Source organism: Opisthocomus hoazin, chromosome 1 (assembly GCF_030867145.1).
Source record: "Opisthocomus hoazin isolate bOpiHoa1 chromosome 1, bOpiHoa1.hap1, whole genome shotgun sequence".
NCBI lineage: Eukaryota > Metazoa > Chordata > Aves > Opisthocomiformes > Opisthocomidae > Opisthocomus > Opisthocomus hoazin.
In genome coordinates, this window is record NC_134414.1 from 33,797,016 (window position 1) to 33,821,408 (window position 24,393).

At 43.0% G+C, this 24,393-nt stretch overlaps 1 long non-coding RNA gene across 1 annotated transcript in view; it reads right to left on the reverse strand.

Annotated features, from left to right (window-relative positions):
• Window positions 1–347: 347 nt before the first annotated feature.
• LOC142361429 (uncharacterized) overlaps window positions 348–24,393 on the reverse strand; it is an 86,139-nt gene continuing 62,093 nt past the window's right edge. The window contains exons 4-5 of the long non-coding RNA XR_012764042.1: window positions 2,133–2,249; window positions 348–1,738 (exon numbers count right to left, since the gene is read on the reverse strand). This is a non-coding gene — a long non-coding RNA (uncharacterized LOC142361429). The remainder of the gene's footprint in view (window positions 1,739–2,132; window positions 2,250–24,393) is intronic.

A 24,393-nucleotide genomic window follows, 5' to 3' on the forward strand; every position in this document is an offset into this window, starting at 1 on the left:
GGATGATGGGGCCAGATGTGTCTCATGGGCCACTGACTAGAGAAAACTGGTTTTGAACCTTCCTTGGATCAACATGAAAGAAGCCTAAGGTTATGCAGTACCAAAGCTGCCAATAGATGAGACTCTTTGATGTTTTTTATGAAAAAAAATAATGGACAGAAACATTTTTAATTTTACATTAGAATGTAGTGTTATGTTGGGTTTTTTTCCAACTGACTCCGTGATTGTTGATATTAATTAAAGTGAATGGTAGATTGTTTTCTAAAGGCTATAATTTAAACCAGTAGTTGAATATAGACTTGAGTGTAACATTCTTCAGCTCAAACCACAAGGTATGCGAGCTGGGAATGAACTCTATTTTTTTCCTGTTGAAGGACAGATTAAATATTTTTTTTATTAATTCTAATGCTAGCAAAGAAAGTAAGATCCCCATTTTCCTCTGATTTCTCCATATACTTAATTGATGTATTCTACCAAGGTGTCAAGCTTCTTTTAAAACCCATTCTTTTTCATAGAAATATTATCCTCTGTTTATTAGTTTGAGTTGATAAATGGATCAAGAGTCTTTGAGGCTATTGTGTACTGTCAACGGAATACATCTTTCAGATGCATCCACTGCAGTGGAGCTGAAAAAATACATATCATGAAACACTTAATAAAAAAGATACACAGATTGGTCTTTTACAAGATCATGGGACGTGAGTCTATCTCCAGGGAGGAGTTCCAACATGAGAAAGAAAATACATAGTTCAAAAGCCCATGTTTTCAATTTGCAGCCACATGGTTTAAATTATCCTTGTATTTATTAAGGGCGCTAAATGGGCAGCTCTATTTAGGGGAAAGGGTCATTCAAGTTGAGAATAGTCATGTTTAATCCCTCAGCTAGCTGCAGGTTAATTGTGCTTAAGATGCTGAATGTTCTTTATACAGTGTGTGTTAAAATACCACACGAGACACAGCTGGAGAGTTTTTGTCACGTATTGTTGCACATCTTTTTTAACCTCTATATATCTCCATTGTAAACCACAACAGAAAATTGGTAAACACCTAGTGTGGGGACACAGCAACCCTGTACGCCACACAAAACCTATCATATCACCATCGCTTGCACTTCAGTTTCACATATGTGTGCACTCTGTGTTTTGTGGTCATCTTCTGATTTCCCTGACACTCAGTGTTGTGGATTTTCTTGTAATCAGAATCACAAAGTAATGCAACATGTCTTTTCCATTTTATGCTGGGTCATAGAGATAGTAGGTTTTTGGACGTTGCGTGTACCTGTCTGTGACCTTGCTAACTCAGCATTTCAGGAGGGAAAAAAGAAAAATAACCAAAATCCAAAAGGCAGAAGTTAAAGCAAACAAAAGAGCATTTCCAAATGGACAGGCAATAAGAATATTAAAGCTTTTCCCCTAAGACATCCATTGATACAAAAACAAATAGTTACTGATATCAAGGCAATTTATCCAAATGTTGCTATTCTTTTATTTTGGCCGTTCATCCACAAACAAGCCCTGAAGGGAATTCAAAATACATTTCTTCTTCTGTCTGTCTGTTAATTCACCCAGGCAATAGCCTGGATTTTGCCCATGAGATGCAAACAGATAGTTGCAAATATCCAAACGGCCCACTGTGTTTGATGCAAGCCTGAGATACGTTGCTTCTGTTCTTCAGTCGGGCTGGAGTGAAAGGCTGTGGAAACTGGGATGGCCTGGGCACTCACATCCAGCTTCAGCATCTGAATGTTTTCAAGGAGGAAAAAAAAAATGAACTTAGAGGATTTCTGAGCATGGTCATGTCTAAAGTCACTTTTAAATTCAAATAAATATTTGTGAGAAAACAGTTTCCCCTATTCTCTTAGCGCTCATAACTTAATTATAGTAGCTGTCAAGCATCTTTAACTTTTGTGACCAGCAGATCATTCTGGGTCTCAGTGACCTTGGCGGTTGTAACAGGGCAATATTTTCACAAGGATGAAATGTTCTTGAATACATTTCTCCAATGTACTGGTGTTCACAGGCATTTCTCAGCAGATCTGACCTGAAGTGCAAACATAATTCTTCAGTTTCACCTAGAGGTTTATTGACAAACTCCAGAAAACTCAAATTCCCCTTCCTTTTGCTGAAACTCACCCTCTGTGAGAAGGCAAAGCTGCTGGTATTCTTCCTTTGAGCCCTCCATCATCAGTGGGAGTCTGGACCAAAGGCCTGAGCCCTGGAGCTTGGGAAAATCATCCAGTGGCCGCACATCTACACAGGAAGAGGAACATGAAGGCAACGAAAAAGAGCAAGGGGTAAAACATGTAAGAAAACAATCATTTGGTTTTTCAAGATATTTCAGTGTAATGTTTCATGTAAAATTGCTCGTAAAGTTCGTTGCAGACATTTGTTGACAGAGTTCAATGAAGAAACCCAGGCAGGTGGGAATTAGTGTTTTAAAAATGCCACTCTTCCACTAGTGCTTAAAGCAATAGTTGCAAAATGCAGGAATTCGATCAGCAGCTTGAGAAAGATGCAGTCACCAAAATCTCTGCATTCCTTTGTTAGTGAATAGGCTCCTACTCTACACTCAGGCAATGTCACTTTTGCCCAGTTCCTCTCAAAATATCATGTCCTGTTTTATCAAACTAAAGAAATCTCATGTCAGAAGAGCCTGAGCTCATGATCTATAGCTCATTTTTCCACTTTGAGTCATGCAAATGCAAATCCTTACCCTTAAATCATATTGATCTGAGTTGTCTATGAAATTTTCAGGGAAGCTTAAGAAGACCAGCTATTTGCATTCTGATTACAGTTGTCTCTTTTAGAGAAATGATATACAGATTACTTTTCCAAATGCTACATTTTGGATAAGTTTGGATAGCCTTCCTTTGCTGAAAACTATCACGTTACTCCTTGAGGAATCGTGGTAGTATCATATAGCAAGCATATCAAGATGTAGGCCTTAGGAAAAAAGTTAAGGGCTTGCATTCTTGCATGGTGAAAGTTATTTTCTTGGAGAAGGGAAGAAAAAGCCCAGAATACTGGACATCTATTATAGCCAAGAAATAGGTCTTCTCAGAAAATGTTTTCAGCTGATTTTTCAAACCTCTGAGTTTGAACAGAACAAATATTGCCACATGTATTCCTCTAATCTGTGGGCTCTTATGAAATGAGAACCCCAAATCAGTTTAGCCTTTATATCTAAGTCAAAGGCAGACAGATCAACAAAACACAGAAGGTCTTGACTAGTTGAAATGGTTGTAATGTGCTTACTGGGCTTCAGAGACTTTGCACCTAAACCACAGATTTGATCTTGGTTCAGTTTCATATTGTATGGAAATCTTCACAGCTGAAGGATTCATTAGCTAATACTAGTTGATACAGGACAAAGGCAGGCTTGACCTGCTGGTTTTCACCTATTGCAGTATAGATTTCTGCCCACAGTGCTGTTTTTCCTGAAAAGAGACGGACAGTTTTTATTTAACCGAGGGGAAATAAATCCACTGAACCTGACTTTGAGAGTCTGGTGTAAATATTTCCAGGAGTGTTTTTACTCAAACGGTGTCCCAACACATCCATCTTCTTCAAAAAAATTTTCTTACTGCTATAACTAGACAACCACCATGAAAACTACTATTAGGTAACAGAAGTCCAGAAAAACTTTAATGCTCTGGGTTATCTTGCTAGGTAGCTTTATGAATCTGAAATTAAAACTAGGAGATTTCACTAAGGACAAGTTCTGGAGTGCTAACAGTGCACTCTGCAACATCCATCTACTCAGAAAGCTTCAGGCATCTCTGGTAGGAGAGAAATGTGTACCTCTTCAAACCAGGAAACTTGTCACTAAGCTCGGAGCTTGTCATTAAGTTCCTTGAGTCTCGTCTCACGAAGATTTCAGGAGGTCTGAATCTTCCCCTGGGTTCCAAGTTATTTATAACCCCATATTTGGTGTGTCAATGCCCAGGCCTCGTCAGCATATCCCGCAAGAGCTGCTGGCTCCTGTCAGGTCTCTCTGCGGTCCTGGCATTTCTCTGCCTCAAGAAAGCCACTGTGCGCTGAGATCTGCTGCTCTGCTGCGAATTGGCCTGGGTCTGGAGCAGCTCCCCTTGGCAACTCATATCCCTCTTTGTTACAGCTAATAAAATTCCTGTCCCACAACCCAGTATTCCGGACAGGCACAGATAAAAACAAATAAAAAGTATTTATCAGCCTTTCTGCCTTCTTGTATTAGTGTTCATGATTTTATCATATGTATCTAGCAGTCAATTTTTACCTGGCAGAGAACTGGTTTGGCTCTTAACAGACTTAAAAAATACCTTATCTTTTTTTAATTTCATTGGGATCAGACTTTTGTTTTGTTCTTACCATATTATTTACTGTATTATTCTTTCTGTGTTTAACTATGGAATTTTTTTATTGTTGTTGTTCTACATAACTCTTTTTGTTGATGGAATCATGGGGTTTGGAAAAACTAGTACAATATTCTTCAACAATTCCTGATTTTTCCTCAGCGCCTCCCCACTTTAAAATACATATGCTTAGTCAGTTATGCCAGCAAATGCTTTAAGCTTTGGAAAACTGTCCCTGTTAAAGTTCCAAATGTGCAGATTTCTGGTCAATGCACTATTTCACTTGTATAAAGCAAATTTAAATAGACTGTGATCTCTGTTACTTCAGTAACTGCACTTTTTTGGGTCTGTAACTAACACTTTCTCATTCAGCAGACTGAAGTCCACTATCAAGTTACCTTGTACTGGATACGGGACTTCCTGTTTTGAGAAAACAACATTATTATTTATAGAAACACTAAGGAAATTTGTTATTGGCCACAGGAGATCAGCTGCAAATGGTCCTCTGGTTGAATTCATCCATGATAAGTTTCTTGGTCACCTTTTGACTGTTGTTATTTCCCACGTCCCCTACAAATTATTAACAGATGCTTAAGGAACAGCTCTTTTTATCTTCTGGAAATTGTTGCTGGGCTATAGAAGACCTTTACGTGTAACCTGTCTTTTGCTTCAAATAACTATGAAAACTGGGCCTTCAAATTTAAGCAACCTTAAAGACATATCTTCAGGGTATGAAGAACTGGAGTACAGGGATAGGTACATTGGTAGAGAGCTCTGGACACAGCTTAACACCCACCTCTTTAGCAGGATGAGGTCCAGATGCAACTTGTCTCAGAAACCTGGACACCGCACAGGAGATAGCAAGTGTCAACACTGTGAACTTATTAGTTTGGGCCCAGACAAACATGGCTAAATTGCATCTGCTCCCCCCAGCACACATCCAGCCAGCTCAGGTGTCTCTGCATCCACCATCGCCCAACTTTCCCCACACTACAAGCTCCAGGGTTAACGTGGAAGAGTGACCTCAAATATCTCTGTATCTGCCAGTGTGGTCAAGACCAAAACCTTCCCACAGCCTCCTGTTTTTCTACTTCCATCCTTCATCCAAAACCTTGGCTTTCTGGAGCAGAGGCAGGGCACAGCCAAAGACTGAATCAGGAGGGAGAAAAGCTGACAGCACTGGCTGTCTCATCTTCATTCTTCTTTTTACCATCCAGTATAGGCACTGTTTTAAATTACACAAAAATAGCCTGTAAAGCTCTCATCAATCTCACTTGTTCAAATGCAGCTTTTCCAGATTAATCATTTACAGTGACATGAGTAAATAATGCCACATGTGGCCGCAGCAGTGGTGCTCTTCCATTATTCATTCATCCCAAGGTGCACTGGTTTTGTATTGAGTCCTACTCCCTCGTTTCTCTCTTTAAAAAGAAACTGTACAATGACTTTTTTCATTTAAGACTCAAAGACAGGAATATTCAAGGAGCCATGGATTGCAGATTGCCCCTGCCAAGGAGAGGAAAGTGTCACATTTCAGTCTCCTTGCACTCATCCTTGCTTTCTCTTTTTGCTCGTTAAGATACCTGAACTAGCTCTAGACACTCCTGCTCAAATATTGGCAAGAAGGCAGCTTCATTAGCATAGTGTGCCACAAAATCTAACTTAACCTGCCCTTGAGCAGTTGTATAGCTATACTTCCTGCTAGTCCCCAAATCAGCTTGTTGTCTGTATCCAAAGTCGTTTTTTTTCTCACCTAGTGTTACTTTTTGGGGTAAGAGAGGAGAACATCCAATAGTTGTTTAAGAAAACCTACTTCCCACATTACATTTAGTAAGTTATGCTAAAAAGTCCTGGGCAGTTTTTAACTGTCTCTTCATGGCATTATACTGTGCCATTTACATATGCTTTATACTATTTTTTTATTTTCAAAATATATTTCAGAATAGAAAGAGTTTCAAAAGTGAGAGGCTGAATTTCAAACCCACAAGCGTTCAGATCCTGGGGTGTAGTTTGGACTCCATCCCCACAAAAACCAGCATAAAAACATTCCCCATTGCCGCCAGCTCTCCTGATTTATCCAGCGTTTCACAAACGTAAAGCTGGTATTCAAGTCCTAGCTTGGAACGAAGAAACTGAACACAAACCTCAACTTTCATTCCTACAGGAGAAGTTTCCATCCCTCCTGTTTGCAGAGGAAAGTTTGAAAACATGACCTGACTGCACTCGAGCAGGATTCTGGGGAGGGAGGGGGAGCTGACTCATGGTTTTTGCTACTTGGGGACTGCAGTGCTGGGACACTGGCCAGGCGGGAGCAGAATTTGAGACTTTGGAGCCTCTTTCATTATTACAACTGTGCTGTTGCTCTGGAACATGCCACTCTTCCCTGGAGTGCAGGCCAAAGCAAAATGTTTTCATTTTGGGGAGAGGTATCAGTCAAGCATCCTCCCTCCTCCTAAACAAACTTACCTTGGAGCAGGCTGCATTCAGTGCAACACATACAGAAGACCCCGCTGCCTCGTTCCTCCTGGTAAGTGGCATTAAGCAATAATCCACCAACACATTTGCCCATGTGTCAGCCCCTTCAGAGGGATGTCTGGCTCCTTCCACCCAGCTCTTTCAGCAGGGTCCCCCTTCTAAGGCATGGACATTGACTGTGGTAGTCTCAGTGTCATCATTGCTCAAAAATTTCCTCCATCAGTGTCCCCTAGCAAAATAACCCAAACAAGCCCACACATCTGTGTTCACTGCCTTTACATGGAGTTCAACTTCCTGACAAAGCTCATATTAAAAATAAGGATGACTGCCCTGGTTTTATAAGAACCTCCTAATTAAGGGTATAAATGTATTAAAAATGTGATACTAAAGGAACAGTTAGATACACGCAATGGTATGTGGCACTGAAGTATACTGGAATAGCAGCAGACCCACTGTACCCTCATGACTGAGTAGGAACAAGGAGAGAGAGAGGGAAAGTGGTGTCAGATTTATTTCAGACTGTGAAGAAAAGAAAAAAAAAAATGTTGACACAAAAGACAGGATTTCCAGTTAGGAGTTATTACTGTCTCAACTCCACTCCTGCTGAAGCTGATAAGAATGCCATTGTCCATTGTAACACAGCCAACCAAGAACACCTCCAGAAGTCCCAACCATTGAGTGTATTTTGACTGTTGACATATCAAAACCAACAGTAACATAATCTCGGATTAAGAAAAAATCTGTCTAGCTGGAAAAAAAGCAAAGCCTACATTTGAACTGTGTGTTCTGTGATTGCAAGAGAAAGACGTTAGCAGGAATGGGTGAGCAGCAAGAAGCGATGCAAGAGGACTAGCTGAGAGCAGACCATTTTGCCAGAGTTTCAGCTGAACAAAGCATGCGAGTTTACACTACTCCTTCAAAGAACTCAGTACCCTGAGTACTGGCTAAGTGCTGGGTGCTGAGCTACTTGCTAAGGGATCGGGACTAGTTTTGATGAGCAGGGGTGCTGTACCTGCCCGGGATCTGGATTTCTCTTCACAAATTCCATACAGCTAAGCAGCTATCTGGAAATCTGCTTAGGATGAGAAACAGAAGGAAGGGTGGGAAGGAAAGAAGTAATTTTTGTGTGTGTGTGTGTGTGTGTGTGTGTGTGTGTGTGAGCTGGGTTTTTATTACAAGATTGCATTATTTTTCTGGCATTTCATTTCTCACTGTTGTCCTGACTTCTGGGTGTGGTGGGCTCTGAGCTTTGCCCTGTGTGCCTTTAGGAACAACATACTCTGGGCAAAATTGCTTTTTCCATTTCATTGCGGCATTGTGGTTATGTATTTATTTATTTCATAAGGAGAGTGGGTTATTTGGCAAATTAAGTTCATATTGTGGGTGTGGTCCTTGTAGTTAGTTTTTTCTGGATTAAATCTTTGCAAACTGTTATTTCTCTGGTAATACATCAGTGAGCAACACACCATTCTCCTGGTCAGAATTTTATTTTATCTCTAATTTTGCCACCAAATTACCTATTTCATCTGAGTTGCTGCACTTTTCTGGGAGAGTCCTGGGCCCTGCTCAGGACAAGTGGCTTGGCTACCACCATAACCCATCTGAAGCAGCAGCACAGAGCCTTGCACAGACTGATTTCCCCATCCATTGGCACCCTGGTAGACCACTTCCAGTACCACCGTGCTCTGTCCAAAACTAGCCAAGGTATCTCTCTCTGCAGAGCACTTGACTGTGGACCATAAACCCACCTACCTACCCCAAAGGGTCCCTTGTAGCTCTGGAGCAATAAAACAAGGAAGAGGAAGGGACACAGAAGCTGGCAATAGAAAGCCGTAGCAGATGCCGCACAAATCATTTTTTTTATGCCTTATGGTCACGCAAGGAACAAAGAAATGTCACTTCTGTTCAATCACAGAAGCAAGCATGAGAAGGGGAGTATCCATGCTTCCTATGACAGGTGTTTATGTTGGGAAGGGCGTCTCTTTACGCAAAGGATTCTCATACTTTCCAGAGTGCAAATATGCGCTGGAGCATGTTTTCCTTCAGTTGACTATGGATATAAAGCTAAGGAGAACAACCTTTTAAGTTACGCCCTTCAGGTACATGCCTGACATGCAGTTATGTGCATATATCTTTAGATCAAGCACTGCTTGAACAAAGAAGCACTAGGCAACCACCCCAAGGTTTACAGTGGTACCCTTTCTGTTAGACATGTGCTGACTATACCATGGGAAATGCAGTTTCTAGCCAGTGGATCGTAGAATCACAGAGCCATAGAACAGTTTGGGTTGGAAGGGACCTTTAAAGGCCATCTAGTCCAACCCCCCTGCAATGAGCAGGGACATCTTCAACTAGATCAGGTTGCTCCAAGCCCTGTCCAACTTGACCTTGAATGTTTCCAGGGATGAAACATCTACGACCTCCCTGCTCTGGTCACACTTTGTTGAACCAACTCCTTAGACCCAAATGTCTGGCAAATCGACCAGACCAGCCTGTTTCCAATTAAATCAGGAGGGGGAAGGGGGTGCCACTGGCCATGCCTCAGGCAGATATCCCACCTGGCAGCAGGGGCTGTGCCTCCAGCACCAGGAACATGACCTGAGGCAAAGCTTTGCCTCTGGCTACAACAGGAACAGCAACTGTTGCAGAGCCATTACAAAGGAGAGGCAGTAAAATCACACATATCAGACCATGGTATTACAGGCACAAATTAAGACTGGGTTGAGGCCCTTTTAAAAAAAACATGGCCCATTAGGTTTAATTTAGAATCTCTTTCCTTGCAACTACAGAGCAGATTGACAAAACAGACTTTTTAAATTACCTATGAAACTTCACTCAGTGACAGAATACCAAAAAGACTCTTTTGTGTCAAAGTGTTAATTATTAAAACATGACCAAACGGTTAGTTCAATTTACAACACTGCCATTAGAAGGAAGGCTGGAAACAATGCGCACATTAAAAGGCTATATTATATGTTCTGTTACTTGGAGAGTCTCTGAAGTGAGAAAAGACAAGTTGTGGAGCCAAGAAATTCTCCACTGGAATGGTGTTAGCTCTGCTTTTCTCGTGGTACAATCTCATTTATCCGAAATGCTGCAGGAAGCAAAAATTATTCGGCCAACAAGAGATTCAAATCATCGAAAGAAATCCTGGGGAAGCGATTCAGACAGATATTTGAACAGAAAGGATGCTTTGGATGAAAATGTCAATCGCTCAGGTAAGTGGCCGTTCATTATGCTTCATCGTTAATTTGTGGCTGGGTTACTTGTTCTTGCAGTTTCCCATTCAATGATCACTTGGATGATTTATAAAAGATACAGCAATGTACAGCAGGTTTCCAAAACATTCAAGAACCGACTGACATGAGCTTAGCTGCAACTTCCAACATCTTTCCTCAAAAGTGTCTGTTCATCTGTCCTACCCACAAGACAAGGAAGGGTGTAAGGCTGAAAAAGCCACTTTGGTGAGTTAGGGGTCCACTGGGCAGTGAGTCAAAGAAGCAAGATATCAAGGCTGCAATTCAGTGATTTATTTCAAAGCACCTAAACACCAGACTGAGATTCGGGTTCATTTTGTGACAGTGTAAATCCAGCAAATGGAGACAATCTGATGGGTATTTCTGCATTGGGTTGAGCTAAACCTATAGAGTATTTTTCCCCAAAAAAATAGAAAGCTGTACACAAGATAGTGAAACAGGTGTAGTAACAGTTTACTTAATTACCAGTTATTCATAATACCAAAAATTGAAACACACCAGACCCTCCAAAAGCCCAAATCACATCAGTTCTGCTGAACTCTGAGATCTGTGTCATTTACCATCAGCTGGAGATCTATCCTAGGATGTACATGTATTTCACAATTTTTTTTTTCCCATACCTATTTTTTTGCCCAAACCTATCATGTACAGTAATAACACAGACTCTGAAGCTCGCCTTGTCACTGTATAGAAGTGTTTAGGTCAGTGACAGCAAACTGGTGTGAAGCAACAGCAGAACCAGATCCCGTGACTTGCTGTGGGTTTTTTTTTCCTTCAGTCTCATTCTTTATTTGATTTAAAACCTTCAGTTCTGTTCGTCTTCCTCCATTCCCAAGTCTTTAGTAACAACCCTATTTCCTTAGCTCTTTTCCCATAAATAATTCTCCTGAAATAACACGAGGACAACCCGCTCTGCTAGCACAGTCCCCCTCGGAGAAGGCCAGGAGATCAATTACTCTCATTGAAACACCACGGGAAAAGGAGAATTTCAGAACAGGATTTCACACAACAGTTTAGAAAAACAGGGTGGGAGAAGGAAAAGCAACGAACAACTTTGTTGCATGCTCCCATGTAGAGAAAAGAAAAAAAATACCCTGACATCACTGGAAATCAGTCTCCTCAGTGTTTATTTGTAATTGATTTTCTCGAGGTCTGTATGTTATCATCTAAATGATAGCAATTGTAGCAATATATAGACATGCACACTTTTCTACTTTACAATTCCATAACTGTTTCTTTTAAATTAGTGTACAATAAAATCAGTCAGCTGTGCCACTAATTAACTGCTGCATTGTACTGTGAGACAATATAGGGAAAGGACTTAAAGGACTTAAAACTAATTCTAGTTCAATGGAAAAGTTCTCTAACAAAGCAGTTTATTAAATGTAGTAACTGCCCTTACTAATCATATTTTACACTTCATGTAATTTTACACTACTTTTGCATAAAGTGATTATTCAATTAGCAATAAAAATGCCCCCATTGTAATTTTTGTATCTAATGCTGGCAGAGTAGTTCCACTGCTGTGCAAGTCTGTAAATGCAAATAGCATTATTTCTACTTAGTGTATGGTTGAATTGGGACCAGCAAATAGTATAGTAGCAGTACTTTGATTAGAAAATACACCTCTGGGAGTGGGGGAGGTAATAGCATTTATTCATCTGTACGGTATTTAAATGAACCTTCCTTTTCCTTCTTCAGTTTGGAACAACCTTTAACTCCAATGATTAGAACAGTAATAAGTGACCTGGGAGCAGAAGTGGTGTTTGAACATGTCCTCAAGGATGAGGACAGTTTCCTAATTTCTCCACAGGTTTCTCACCTAGATTCAGTTCAGTCAGTTTTAACAATAAAGTTAAATGTGTTTCAAGTATTGCACTTCTCCTGGTTCTTTCACCCAGCTTTAGGGCTCTTTACTTGCCTTCCCCATTTTAAAGAGGCTTTTCTTTCTCCAGGTACAGGGGGACCCACACAAATAATAATGCGCTGTATTTGGATGCAGTGGTGTTAAAGGCTCAGTTTAAACACACCAGCAAACAAGCAAACATGAAAACCCAGAAGAAAAATTTTCTCTGCTCTCTTTCAGTGATGTTTCTTAGGACTTTAACATTAATTAAAAAAATAACCCCAAACTCATACAACTGTGATTTTTAAACTGGATATTCTTCCTTTAAATCTCCCAAAATGTCATCACAGGGACAAATTTCCCACTGATTTAGCTCAGCATAACTCCATCACAGAGCTGTACCTATTTACATTAACTGAAGCTTTGTTATATAACCTTCTATTATATGAAGATCTGCTAGTTCTTAAACAATGAGCAGGATATTATCCTGATTTAGAAATATCCTTTCTTTCTCAAGAACTCCTTGCCCTCTTATTTTTTCATGCTAGTTAGTACCAGTTCCATTAATTTACTTTTGCGTATGCAGCCAAATCCCAGATTTATAGGCCGAGTCAAGAACATGGGGGAAAATAGCAATATTTTTTGTAACAAGAAAGCTTGATCTGGCTCAAGTGTAAAGGTTTTTTACCACCTGCAATGAAATCTCCTGGGTCCATGAGAAAACGCTGATTGTCCAAGGAAAAACTGTGTCTTCTAGCACAGCGGATCTTGAGCAAGCAGAGAAAGCCCAAGGGAAAAGCAAGGAGGTCAAGAAAAACTTATTCTGAAGGAAAGATTGAAAGTGTGGTGCGGTTTATTCTAGAGAAGACAAGACTGATGGAGATGGCATGGCAGGAAAAAACCACCCCTCTATGCCACACTGAATACAGCAGAAACAGCAGAGCGAGAGTGTGGGGTCAGTATGCTTTAGCTGGTAGGAAAAGCTTTCCAACCACAGGGACAGGTACAGGCTGGAGATATCTGTGTACCATCCAGAGGAAGCTCAGTGGTGGACAGTCTGCGCGCAGGACAGACAGACATCACCCAGGAGCGACGGTGGCAGAGCGGTGGCCCAGGTCAACCCAGTGCTTTGTGACTCCGCGGAAAGGCACACGTTCAGCGGCCAGGGAGCGAGAGCACGCTCAGCTCTGAGTCAGAGAAACACATCTTTTAGAGGATTAAGAGATGATGTAGGAAGTTGAGACTGCAAGTTGCCGACAATGAATACCAGACGGCCGATGCGGCGCTGCCAGCTCATCAAGGGCCTGACTCAGCAAACAGCTCTGCTTTCTGCGACTGCCGTGCCAAGGGTTTGCTGCTCCCACTCTACATCGCATGCCGCAAAAGCCAGAACAATCTTTTTTCTTTTTTTTCTTTCTTTAGTTTTTAAGCTGAGAGAGACCCTAAGCCCATGTCTCCTAAGTTTGGAAGGCAGAAGATAATCAGTGAGGGAGCAGGAGAATGGAAGCGCATGACTCCAGGACTCCCCATGCTTCATGCCCAACTACAGACACACAACACTTACGCGGGCTCCTGGGATCTGTAAAAACAGCTGCTCGCCGGCTTTCCCCCCCACCCCAGCTACTGTGGAAACCCTCCTGCAACAGCCACAAGCAGGGCTGGGGTTTGGGCAACGGCGCCCGTCCCCCTCTTCTGTCCTTCCCACCCTGTGCTGGGCTGAGCATCCCTCCCTGCAGCCGGAACGGGCAGCAGCGTGCAGCCCCCGGCCACCTGCCTGCGTGGGGAGAGGGAAAGCCACCCAGTGCACAGGCAGGGGGGAAAGAGAAACAGGGAAAGGTCTTTAATAGATGGTAGGCTGTAACAGGTGTGAAAAAATGGGGACTGAGTGAGCAGGAAAAGATGCCGAGTGGCACCATGAGAAGACAGCAAAGGGATGAACTGATGGTGGTGGTTTGCATCTCCCGTGAATGGCAAACGAGCACCCAGTTTGCCTCCTCCCTTCCTGCCAGCGATGCTCAGGCTCTCAGGCAGTCTTTTGTTTGCACTTTCCACCAGTGCGTGGATACATCCCGCACACTGGCAAGGCCTACGGTCAGCAAGAAGCCCGGGACACGGTTTTGCGCTACTGCCTCTGTCATGGAAACAGCTGGTGAACAAGGATTTTCCATGTTGCATGCGATTTCTGATGTTTCACCTCTGAGCTACAAAGACAAGACTGCCACAATTTATCTTTTGAAAGGAAATGAATTTAAAAGATCTGGAGCCGATTTGTTCCAGAACAATCAACCAGGCTGTTCCCTGCGGTTTATACCACAGGATCCAGGGTGCCCAGCACAGCTGCCGTGGCACCTGAGGTGTCAGCGAAGTCAGCAGGCTGCCATGAGCTCACAGGGAAAGGGTCTGATTCCCGGAGAATGGGTCTGATTCCTGACAGAAACCTGCCTGCAAATGCAGGGATGTCTGTAGGTTTTCCCAAAGATCTCTTTTGCAGGAAATCGCTCATTCACCCACTCCAAATGTTTAATCAGGAAGTTCATTGTTGCCGTATTCCCGTTCTCACCTGCCGTATTTGGTCTCCTTTGATTATCTATTTGATTTTACATTGTTCATTATAAACTGTAATTAACCACGGATAACCTTTCAATCAGTGTACTATTGAAGATAAACTATTAATATGTTCCTCTTAAAAAGCAATAATAGGGTTAAGTATTTGCATGGCTCATTTATTAGAAAAACGTGTGCAAGTAAGTCAAGGAGTTTTCAGTGAGTTACGCTTTATGAGCGAGATTCAATCAAGATTTCATCTGGCTTCCAGGCTGCAATAATTGTCCAAGACAGTGCCCAAGCCTTGGTGCCTCCACCAGGCTGACGCTGCTTCTCATGGCAGCAGAACGTGTGTGGGGTCTGTGGCCCTGCTCAGCCAACAATCAGCCAAACCCAGTGGATCTCCCCAGGAGAGAGTTTTACGCCTGCTGGGAAAGCCATCAAGGCGATACAGGACAGAGTTATCCAAACCAAGGACTTGAGGAAGAGATCCCCAGGATCCAAGGTGGCCTCCTTGCCACTGTGTTGGTGTGGTGCCACAAAGACATCCTCAGATCAGTCGGGTCAAGCATCAGGGAGCACCAAAGGCGGGCTGAAAGGCCCCAGCTCCTAAAGAGCACCGGATTTGTCTGAGCTACAGGTGACATGGCTGGGGAAGTTGTCTCCCTGAGCGCGCCTCTGGATCTTCCACACGGGACAGAGTTCTGCTCAGCAAGCATTGCCATTGACCGAACTGCAAGCACCAGAAAAGTGGACTTCACTCTCCCTCTCTCTCCCCCAACAGATTTTTCTTATTTTTAAACAAGATTTTTTTGGCCAGAAATAATATTTTCTTTTTTTCTTTAGAGCCTAAATGTATGCTTTCACCATTCTCAAACTGAAACATTCTCAAATTGGTGTTTAGGAGATGTTTTCAGTTAAAGACTGGCTCTTCTTATTTATTTCTTTTATTAGGACTAAGCAGGCCAAAACCAAGATGTTCTATTTTGGATTAAATAAACCATTTCAGGTTGACTACCCCCTCTTATGTACTTGAAATATGAAAAAGAAATAGGCTTTGTTGAAACAAAGATAAATGTATAAAACACTTTCTGGCCCATTTTTCACCCAGCTGTAGTCAAAACTTCTCCTACTTGGATTAACTCTTCCCACTTCTTCACACTGGCTAACCTATTTCAAGCACTCAAACAGAAGATGTAAAAAAAGTCCTCAAGCAAATAAGAGCTACCTGCCATCTGCAAAATAAAATACAGAAAAGCAGAAATTAATCTCCTTTTAATCTGAAACAGAAATTGTAAGCAGTGAAATTTCAGCATGTGGCCGCACCCTTACAACTGCCTGCGTTGGCTCTGCTTTTGATAAACCGAGCCACAAACACAAAGCTGAAGTCTTTGGCAAGCCATGTACCTATGCAGCAAATGCAGCGTGGATGAGACGGGGGGCCATCTCCCCGGCTGGAGTATATCGGTGTAGCATTGCTGAAGTCAGAGATGACGCAGCTGGAACAGCAGCAGCCAAGACCTGGCATCCTGAGGTCTCTGAACCTCAGGCAAATGGTTAGTGTCCATTTTTAAAAAATGTTGCTCATTTTAAAATGAGGTAGCTGCCAACTGCATTTATTCATAGGTAGCTACCAAGACTTTGCATCCATTGGACAAATGATTTTTACATCCTCAACATGTGTTTCACAAGCTGGGGGGAATAAATTAGGTTAAAATGTATTTCTGTTCCTTTACCCCACGTCAGAGAAATTGCTGCTTACAGCAGAGACACCTCAAAAAGACAGGTTTCCAGGGGCTATCTTCAGTTCTGCTCGTATACAGAATACGGACCACTCTGACTGTGCTGGCATGAACAGTTACGGCAATAAAGTCTCTGACAACTGGAACCCAGTTTGCATCTATTTCTTTTTTTTTTTTTTTTTTTTTTTTTCCCCACATACTGGAAGAGACGCAATCCCAGAAGAAGTCTTGTTTCCTGGGTGGCCTGTATAATCATCCCTTTCTTAGGCTCCAGCACCAGGCCCTAACAGACCACCTACTTTACAAGGAGTCGCCTTCTATTGCCTCCAGGCATCTCTGAGGTCTTTTCCCTTCCTTAGTTTGTTGTTTTTATCAAACCAGCCTTGTTCAGGCCCGTGCCCACTGGCAAACAGCCCGTTCTCTGTCCTGTCTCCCTTGCCCCTGCACAGAGCACCCAGCCATTGACGGGCAGCTTAACAGGCCAGAGGGCTTTTAGGTTTTTCAGAGGAGAAGGAACAGACGCCTCATGACTGTCCTCTCCTCCTCTTTCTCCTCCAGGACCAGTCTGCGGTAGCTCTGCCCACCAGGTTAATGGGCCTCCTGGGCCCAGGGCTCCCATGCTGTCGGGGAGAACTTTGCCCTTTCTCGGAAGGTCTGTCCCCACCACAGCTCCCTTGTCTGTCTCCGTCTGCTGTACCACTCAGATTGGTGCGGCTGAGCCAAAAGCTAACTCAGCAGCATTTCCCACTGTATAAAGCCATGATGGGCTCGCATCGTGAACACTTTGTACAGTCCTGGTTGTTCTTCCACCCCCACATCTTAAAAGAGATACAGTGGAAACTGGAGGAGGTTCAGAGAAATGCAGCGAGGAGGGTCAAAGGTACAAAGTGGTTTGCACACAAGGAACAGCTGAATGCCCTAGAATGCTTCAGCCTAGAAAACAGAAGATCTGGAAGGGGAGGAAAGGGTTTAACAGTCAGAAATCAAGAAATCACAAGTAGCATAGAGAGGGTGAGTAGGAAATGCACATTCACTGCCTCTTCCAGTGCACGCTGTGGAGCTCCCATCTGGTAGTTGGATCAAAACCGTTGAAGAAGCGTGTTTTTGCACAGGGTGTGTGCTTAAACCATGGATGCTAAGCGTGTACATGGGCTCAAGGGGAGACTGGACAAGTAAAAATCCACTGCAAGTGGCTCGGTGTACTACAGCTGCTTCTGTCTCAGGAAACCCCCAAGCTGCAAATGGTTGGATGCCAGGAGAGCGTTTGGGGAAGTGGCATGTACACTTGCACCCTCACCACAGGCCTTCAGCCACTGTTGACCACTGCCAAAAACTTGTTACCAGACTAGAGAGACCTTTAGTCTGGACCAGAATGATGCTTCCTATAATTACTACCATACACTGCTCCTGCAGAATCATGCCCTTTCTTTTTTTCCCAGGACTTCATGTTTATTTCAATGGTGTAACATGCAAATATTGAGGCACTGAAGTCCTTCCTCTCTTCCCCAGGGTATGGCACAGCATCCCAACACCCAGTCCACTCTGTTGGGGATCAAGCCATGTTCTTGTGCTCGCTTCTGCTCTCCTGTCTGCTCTCCAAAGGACAATGCCTCCCAGTGCCTCTTCCATGTCCTAACAGTGTTTTACCCTGACCCAGTGCGCCCAGATCTGACTTAAGACTTGGCAGCTACAGAGGAACCCTCAGGGGAAGTAAGGGGAAAGGGACCACCAGGGTAGAAGGTTGAGGATGGCTCTGGAGAGGAGGGGTTTCTACATCAGTGTCTCTAAGGACTGATCAACATATGCAGCTGTAACCGTTTTCTGGACATTCAGCAGTTTTTACCTTGGCTATTACAGGCAACCTGGGATAGAGATACCCTAGTGGTGCCTGGGCCGGCTCTGCCGGCATCATCAGAACCCTCACAATGGGCTCACGCAGCCAAGTCCTTGCTGAGCCATCCTTGAGCTCCTCCAGACCCTCAGCTAGGAGAAACAGGTCAGCCACAGGCAGAGCTGGGCAGTTGTGGTCTAGCTGTGGAAAAAACATTTGCATAAGCTGAATTGACACATTTCCTTTTGGGTCAGCCCAAACCATTACATTTGACCCAGCATGAAATTTTTATTTTGATCTTGGAATCAAAAGCCTTTTCCCTGTGTTTCGATTCAGTAAAAAGTCTTGTTTTGACAACGTTCGTGGCACAAGTTTGTTTAAAAAGATTTCTTGTCTACATTTACATTCAAAGTTTCTTTCTGAAATCAGCACAGTTGGCACATTTATTAATGTCGCTCCCCCAAAATAAAAGTAGTCACTCAGCTGACCTCACCGTGGAGTCTCAACCTACATCTTGCAACCAGACTGCAACATGGTGCTGTAGTGGTTTTTATAACACAAATAATAATGCCCACAATTAAATAACCTGGTGTTAGGGATAGATCTGATCTTAGACTGCTGAAGCCATTGAAACCAAAGGTAGCAGCTGCACAACTTGTGGGGTACAGGCAGTGCCACAGTACTGAATAGATGCAAGACCCAGCTATGCCTTGATGCTATTCAATCCTAGGAGTCAACGCTCCTGAGGAGTTAATGGCAATTTTAGCCTTGTGTCCAAAATCAGGTAGGAAACAGGGGCTTAGCAGAGGCAGAAAACACTGTCCTACGCCCTACAGCTCCTCTGCTCCTTGTCCCTGAGCACTTTGGCTCTGTCATACACCTCAAATCTCTGGAAGACTCTGGTGTTCACCCATGCATATTCACAGCTATGCACTAGTTTTACTAAATGTCTTCTAAAGTCTGTTTCATTCAAATTAAATTTGTTTAACTAACTTAACTTTATTCAGGCCAATGCTATGTTCTTGTATTCCGTCCTTTTCAAGTGTGTCCAAAGGCTCTAATGCTCTGTTGAAAGTAAGTCACTCAGAAATCATAAGAAACTTTGGAAAAAGCTGAGTCTACATATGAAACAAACATGCTAAATAGCTTTCCTAAATATCATGCCCAGTGTTAGAGAGATGTCATGCCTTAGGACTGTACATGTGACTGTAGGATCACAGGATAGGACCGCAGGTTCCCCCGAAGCCCTGAGTCCTACAGGACTCTCATGGCTGCTGTAAAAAGCCTGTTTCCCATTCAAGTGGAAAGAGCCTGTTTCAGCCCCTGCAGCAGAAACCTTGTCTATAGGCATAACACTTCCATCCTCCCCAGAGATCCAGCTTTAATATTTCTTGTTTTTGTAAAACTGTTTGCCACAGTAGCTCACTCTGCAAGTGCACCTCATCACAGTCAGTTAATTCATCATTTCTGCTGGTCTTGTTAATCTCCCCCTCCCCTTACACAGATAAACCACATTTAATGGCTGTGTTAAGTAACAAGCAGCGTGCCAAGGAATATCTTACATACTTCAGAAGGTAATGTCCTACCAGATTTATCTGGGCATTTAAATCCCACTTTGAAAATGATCTCTCGGTTGCTGATCTACTGAATGTAAATTTCATAATAATTTATTTCAGAAGAGGAAAAGCAATGAAAAGTTAGAATTATTGCCTAGTTTTTCGTGTTTGTCTGACAGGTTAAAATTTTTATTTCAAATCCTCATAATAGGACTTTCTTCAGGTGCAATCCAGTGTATCGTTGAAGTATTTGTCCCCTAAACATTGCTCTTATTTTCCTGGTCCCAGATATAACCAGCCTGAGCGGAGAGCTCAGCTCACACTGGGCAGGGGCCATGCCAAATCCACTTCCCATTCTGTCGGCTGTTTGCATTAGCCCAGCAAAGAGGTGATGGTTTCCCTCTCCAGGGCGGGTGTCGGATGCTGTCCGTGCCTGCGTTCCCACACGGCCAGGGTCTGCAGCCCCGCAGCCCGCTTTGCACGGGCAGCAAATAGCAGGCACTCTCTGGTCCTCACCAAACCCTTGATGTGTCTACCCAGCATGCCCGGATGCTACAGAAACCCCCATTTTCCACCTCTTTGCTTATTTTTTAAAGCTAAGTCTTTAACCATCTAGGTAGTAATAATTTTCCAGCCATCAAACAGACATAAGGAGTGTGGTATGTGCCTGCCACAGCCCAAACCACAACTGAGAGCTCCGAATACCCTCTCTCATTAGCCCCAACAGGATGTCAAAACCAGGTTCAAATGCTAAGCCCTCACTGTCTCAGCTAAACTTATGTTTGTGTACTTTGCTGCTAATTATTTTTCAAGCAGGATGGGAGAATCCAAATGTGGGGATCGGGTTGATCTGCCTGCATCTTTCACTTAAAGCAAGCCCACCTAAAATGCAGAAGGGCTTTTCACCTTGAAACATGGGATTTATTAGGAGATCCTGTCGTAGATAGAATGGGAAAATCCACAGCCAGAAAGCAGAATTGTTGAAGGGTTGTTCCAGAACACAAGCTGTGATTAAAAACATACATTTCTCACAAACACCTCCCTTTTTTTCAGTTCATGTCTTTACAGGTTTACTTATTTTTAAGTGCACCACAATGTAAATTCTCCAGTTAGGAAGCACAGTGAAGGAAACACTGAAAAATGTCAGCACAGGAAAATTTTATTTTAAAACTCCATTACCAAAGTTAAACTAAAAATTACTTTGGATCCATACTCAGCAATGTCTGTCCAGCCTCCACCATCCTCGCTGCTATCTACTCCTGCCTCCCTCAGATAAGCATATCCCAGCGCTGCGGGCGTATCGCTTCACTGACCTGTTTTCAGCCATGGTCAGTTTGCTTTTTTCAGGGGCTGTTCACGTTTCCCTTCAAGAATATGTCACAAAGTGCTGCAAGGCTATACTGTCTTTTGACATTTTAGCACAGTCTTCACAAGGTCTGATCTCTTGCACGCTTTCATTGAACAGCTAGTTTGTTCCTCATGCAGAGATTTAAAATTCACTTATCACATGCTTCAAACATGACTAAATAAGTGTGTGATGTCTCAGAAACAGGCTGATGAGAATTTTTGATGTAGAGATGACTGTTCCATCTTCCCATAAGACACAAAAACGAAGGAATTGAATTTATCTTAATCATGCTTTTCTTCATAGCATTGCAGCGTGAAATGGAGTCAATTTTTGCCATGCTTTGGAAGGCTGCCGGCTCCCCAAGCTGTGCACAGGAGAGCCAGAGCCTGCAGCAGGCTACTGCTGTGGCTTCCCCAGCAAATCGCCTGCAGTTCACCACCTGCGATGAGCCGCCAGTCCCTGAAACAAGACAGGAATCAGGTGGTTTAGTACCACTTTAATCAGAGAGATTCAACAGACAGTTGCATCTCCTGTAAAACACACTAATAATCACGATCAGCCTTTATGTCGGCAGACCCTACCATTTTCAGACAGGAATTGTGTATGCCTACTGCAGACCAGAGCAGTCACTGTGGATCAGGGTCTGATCTCATCACCCTGCTGTGAATCTAGCATAATTCAGTCACTCACAGCAGGTACTTTGGACTTGCACCATGTCACCGTGATCAAACTCTATCTGTCTGCCTGTTTTAAGAAGAATGTTTAGAAAAAGATGCCAAAAAATTCTCTTCTCTGGTACAGGCACTGGCTAAGAGCATATCCTCAGTTATTAGAAAAGTCTCACCATCTGGTCAGTCTTATTTCAAATATTACCATCACCTCTGCAACATTCACAGTGTCCTGTAGCATCAGGTGCTCCAGGGGGCACAGTGGGACCAAGCACCACGATGAGCACAATGATGTCACTGCCTGCAGAACGTCCTGGGTCATTGCTCAGCCTGGATGTTGCCTGAGCCTGCACACAGGGATCCTGGCAAGGCTGGAGAGAAAGGCAGAGCCCACATAACCTGTATTTGTCTAGTTTCATGCAGGAAACTCCCCCTTTTGTCTGAACCAACGCACCACGTAGGCTGGCTGCCCTGCCTACAACAGTGGGCTCAGGGATTTGACTGCCTGAGGAGAAAAGTGACTCTTTCCCAAGTGCCTTAGAAGTACAGATGGGGTATAGTGTATAGGTAGCCTGACTTGGTTGGGTTTTACACTTATTTCTGAGCTAGAATTAAACTGCCTCAGCAGGTGACAGAGACTCAGACCTGCCACTACAGCACACTGTGGGCTTCAGCTTTATCGACCAAGACCTTGCAAATTGCAGCAAACCACCCTTCTGTTGCGTCCCCTGCTCCTGAGCTCCAGAGACTGACAGCAGATTTCCTAGTGTGTTCACTGCTTGAAGGTGCAACTGAGTGAGATCAGATGGGGGTTAGAGGAAAGAAAATAAAAGCTGATATGTTTGCATTCACATACTGTCTGGAGAGCTAATTAGTCTTGGTTCTGGTAAACACACTTGGAGGGGATGACACCAGTCAGCCAAATTAACTTGCCGTTTCCCTGGAGACCTTTTGAGTGACTTAAAGAAAAAAAAACAAACATTAGCATGTAATTTTGACACTGATGTAATTCTGTGTATGCTTTCTACACACCACTCTTATTGGCTGTTCATGGAGGAAAAAAAAATATCTTTGTCTTTCTAAAGCCCAGGTTTCTGTGGCAGTCATGGTCCTGCATCCCCCGGGTGCTTTTCCCCATGGGATACCAGAAGCCATCATCATCTGGAACTAGCCTGGGCAGTTTGCGATCATTAGGGCCCTAATTAGTGCTGCTATGGAGCCCTCCAGAAGCAATGTGTCTCACAGGGTGCAGTCCCAGGGCAGAATAGGTGACATGAGCTGGAGAAGAAGGAGGCTGAGAACCAGAACAGCAGACACAAGTTGAACACCATGAAGGGCAATAATGCAATAACGCAAAGGATGAGCTCCTTCAATTAGTGAGTAATAACAATTTTTGCTATAAAACAGAAGTTCCTCAGTGGTGAAACAACAAGGAGGACAGGAATCTTGGCAGCACATCTGAGTGTGCTGCTAAGTCCCAGGATAAAGGTGCTGCAAGGACACAATGGAGCCTTGTGCTATTGGAGGACATCAAAGGAGACACAAAGATCTGAAACACTGAAGTGCCCTAAAGACCTAATGGCATGCCACTAGAGCAGCCCTTGAGAGCAGCCTTACAGAGCAGAGGTGGGCAGCTAGGAAGAAATCAGGCAGATCAAATACAAACCCGTAACTAAGATTCCCAGTCAATTAAATGAAACTAGAAGCAAAATGTTTTAAATAAAGCAAACAAATAAATACTGTAAATATCAAAAGAGAGGGGATTACAGACCTGAGGATAGTGAAGAGACTGACATAATGAACTACAAACAGAAATAAGTGAAGAAGCCAGTTAGAGTGTCTAGGTCTAATCCTTTCATAACACAGCACCATAAAAGGTCTTCAAGCAAGGCTGGTCAAAATTTTCCATCAAAACCTCTCTACTGAACAGTAAAAAGAGTACTTTTATATGATTACTCTGTCTAATATTTTTTTTTTACCCACAACAGCTGCTTTCCATGAAAATTTTCAGTGTTTTGTGGAAACACCAAAAAACCCCAACCCTCTGTTTATGGCAATTGAACATTTTCAGACAAAAAAAAAATGAACGTTTTTGGTGAGCATTAAAGAATGGCCTGTAGTTTTGAGACATGGCTAACCGCTTTGTTGCCAAACACTGAATATTTTTTAGTTTTCCAATAAAAGGTCCAAATTTTCCTCTGGGTGAGGGGGGGACTTTCCAAACCAGCAGCACTTTAAATGTCAAAAGGAAAAATTCAAACTCAGTTCTGGCCTCAAAGGATGGCCAGTGCTGAGGTCTTTGAAAAGAAAGAGTATTGGGGGCCAGTCAAAGGACAAACCCAAGCAGACAAACAGGCTAATTCTGGACAGGCTGCAAACAGAAGTGAAAAGAAGCAGAAAAAACAGCAAAAAAGAAAATAGTTGAAGTTATTAGGCTGGAAGACACAGTGAGAGAATTGGAGTGCAGATTGGTGGTTTTGTTGTGAAAGGTGTCAAATAGTCGGGTTTTGGATGGCTGAGAAGCAGTTTGTAACTGAGCATCTAAAGACTTGGAGACCAAGTAGCCATAGTCTTGAATACTTGGCCTGTCAATGGCTCTGGCTGCCTCAGTATCCTTGGTCGCCTTATAATGATAGAGAAATGAGTGGTACATTTTTTTTATCTGCCTTTGCCAGGGCAGGCATTGTCAGGCCAGAAACATTTCTTTAGCCTAGTGAAGTATCATTCAGTAAAATAAATACATTATTAAAAGAAGTTAAATCAAAATCTAATATGCTAACATTTATTGCAGGAATC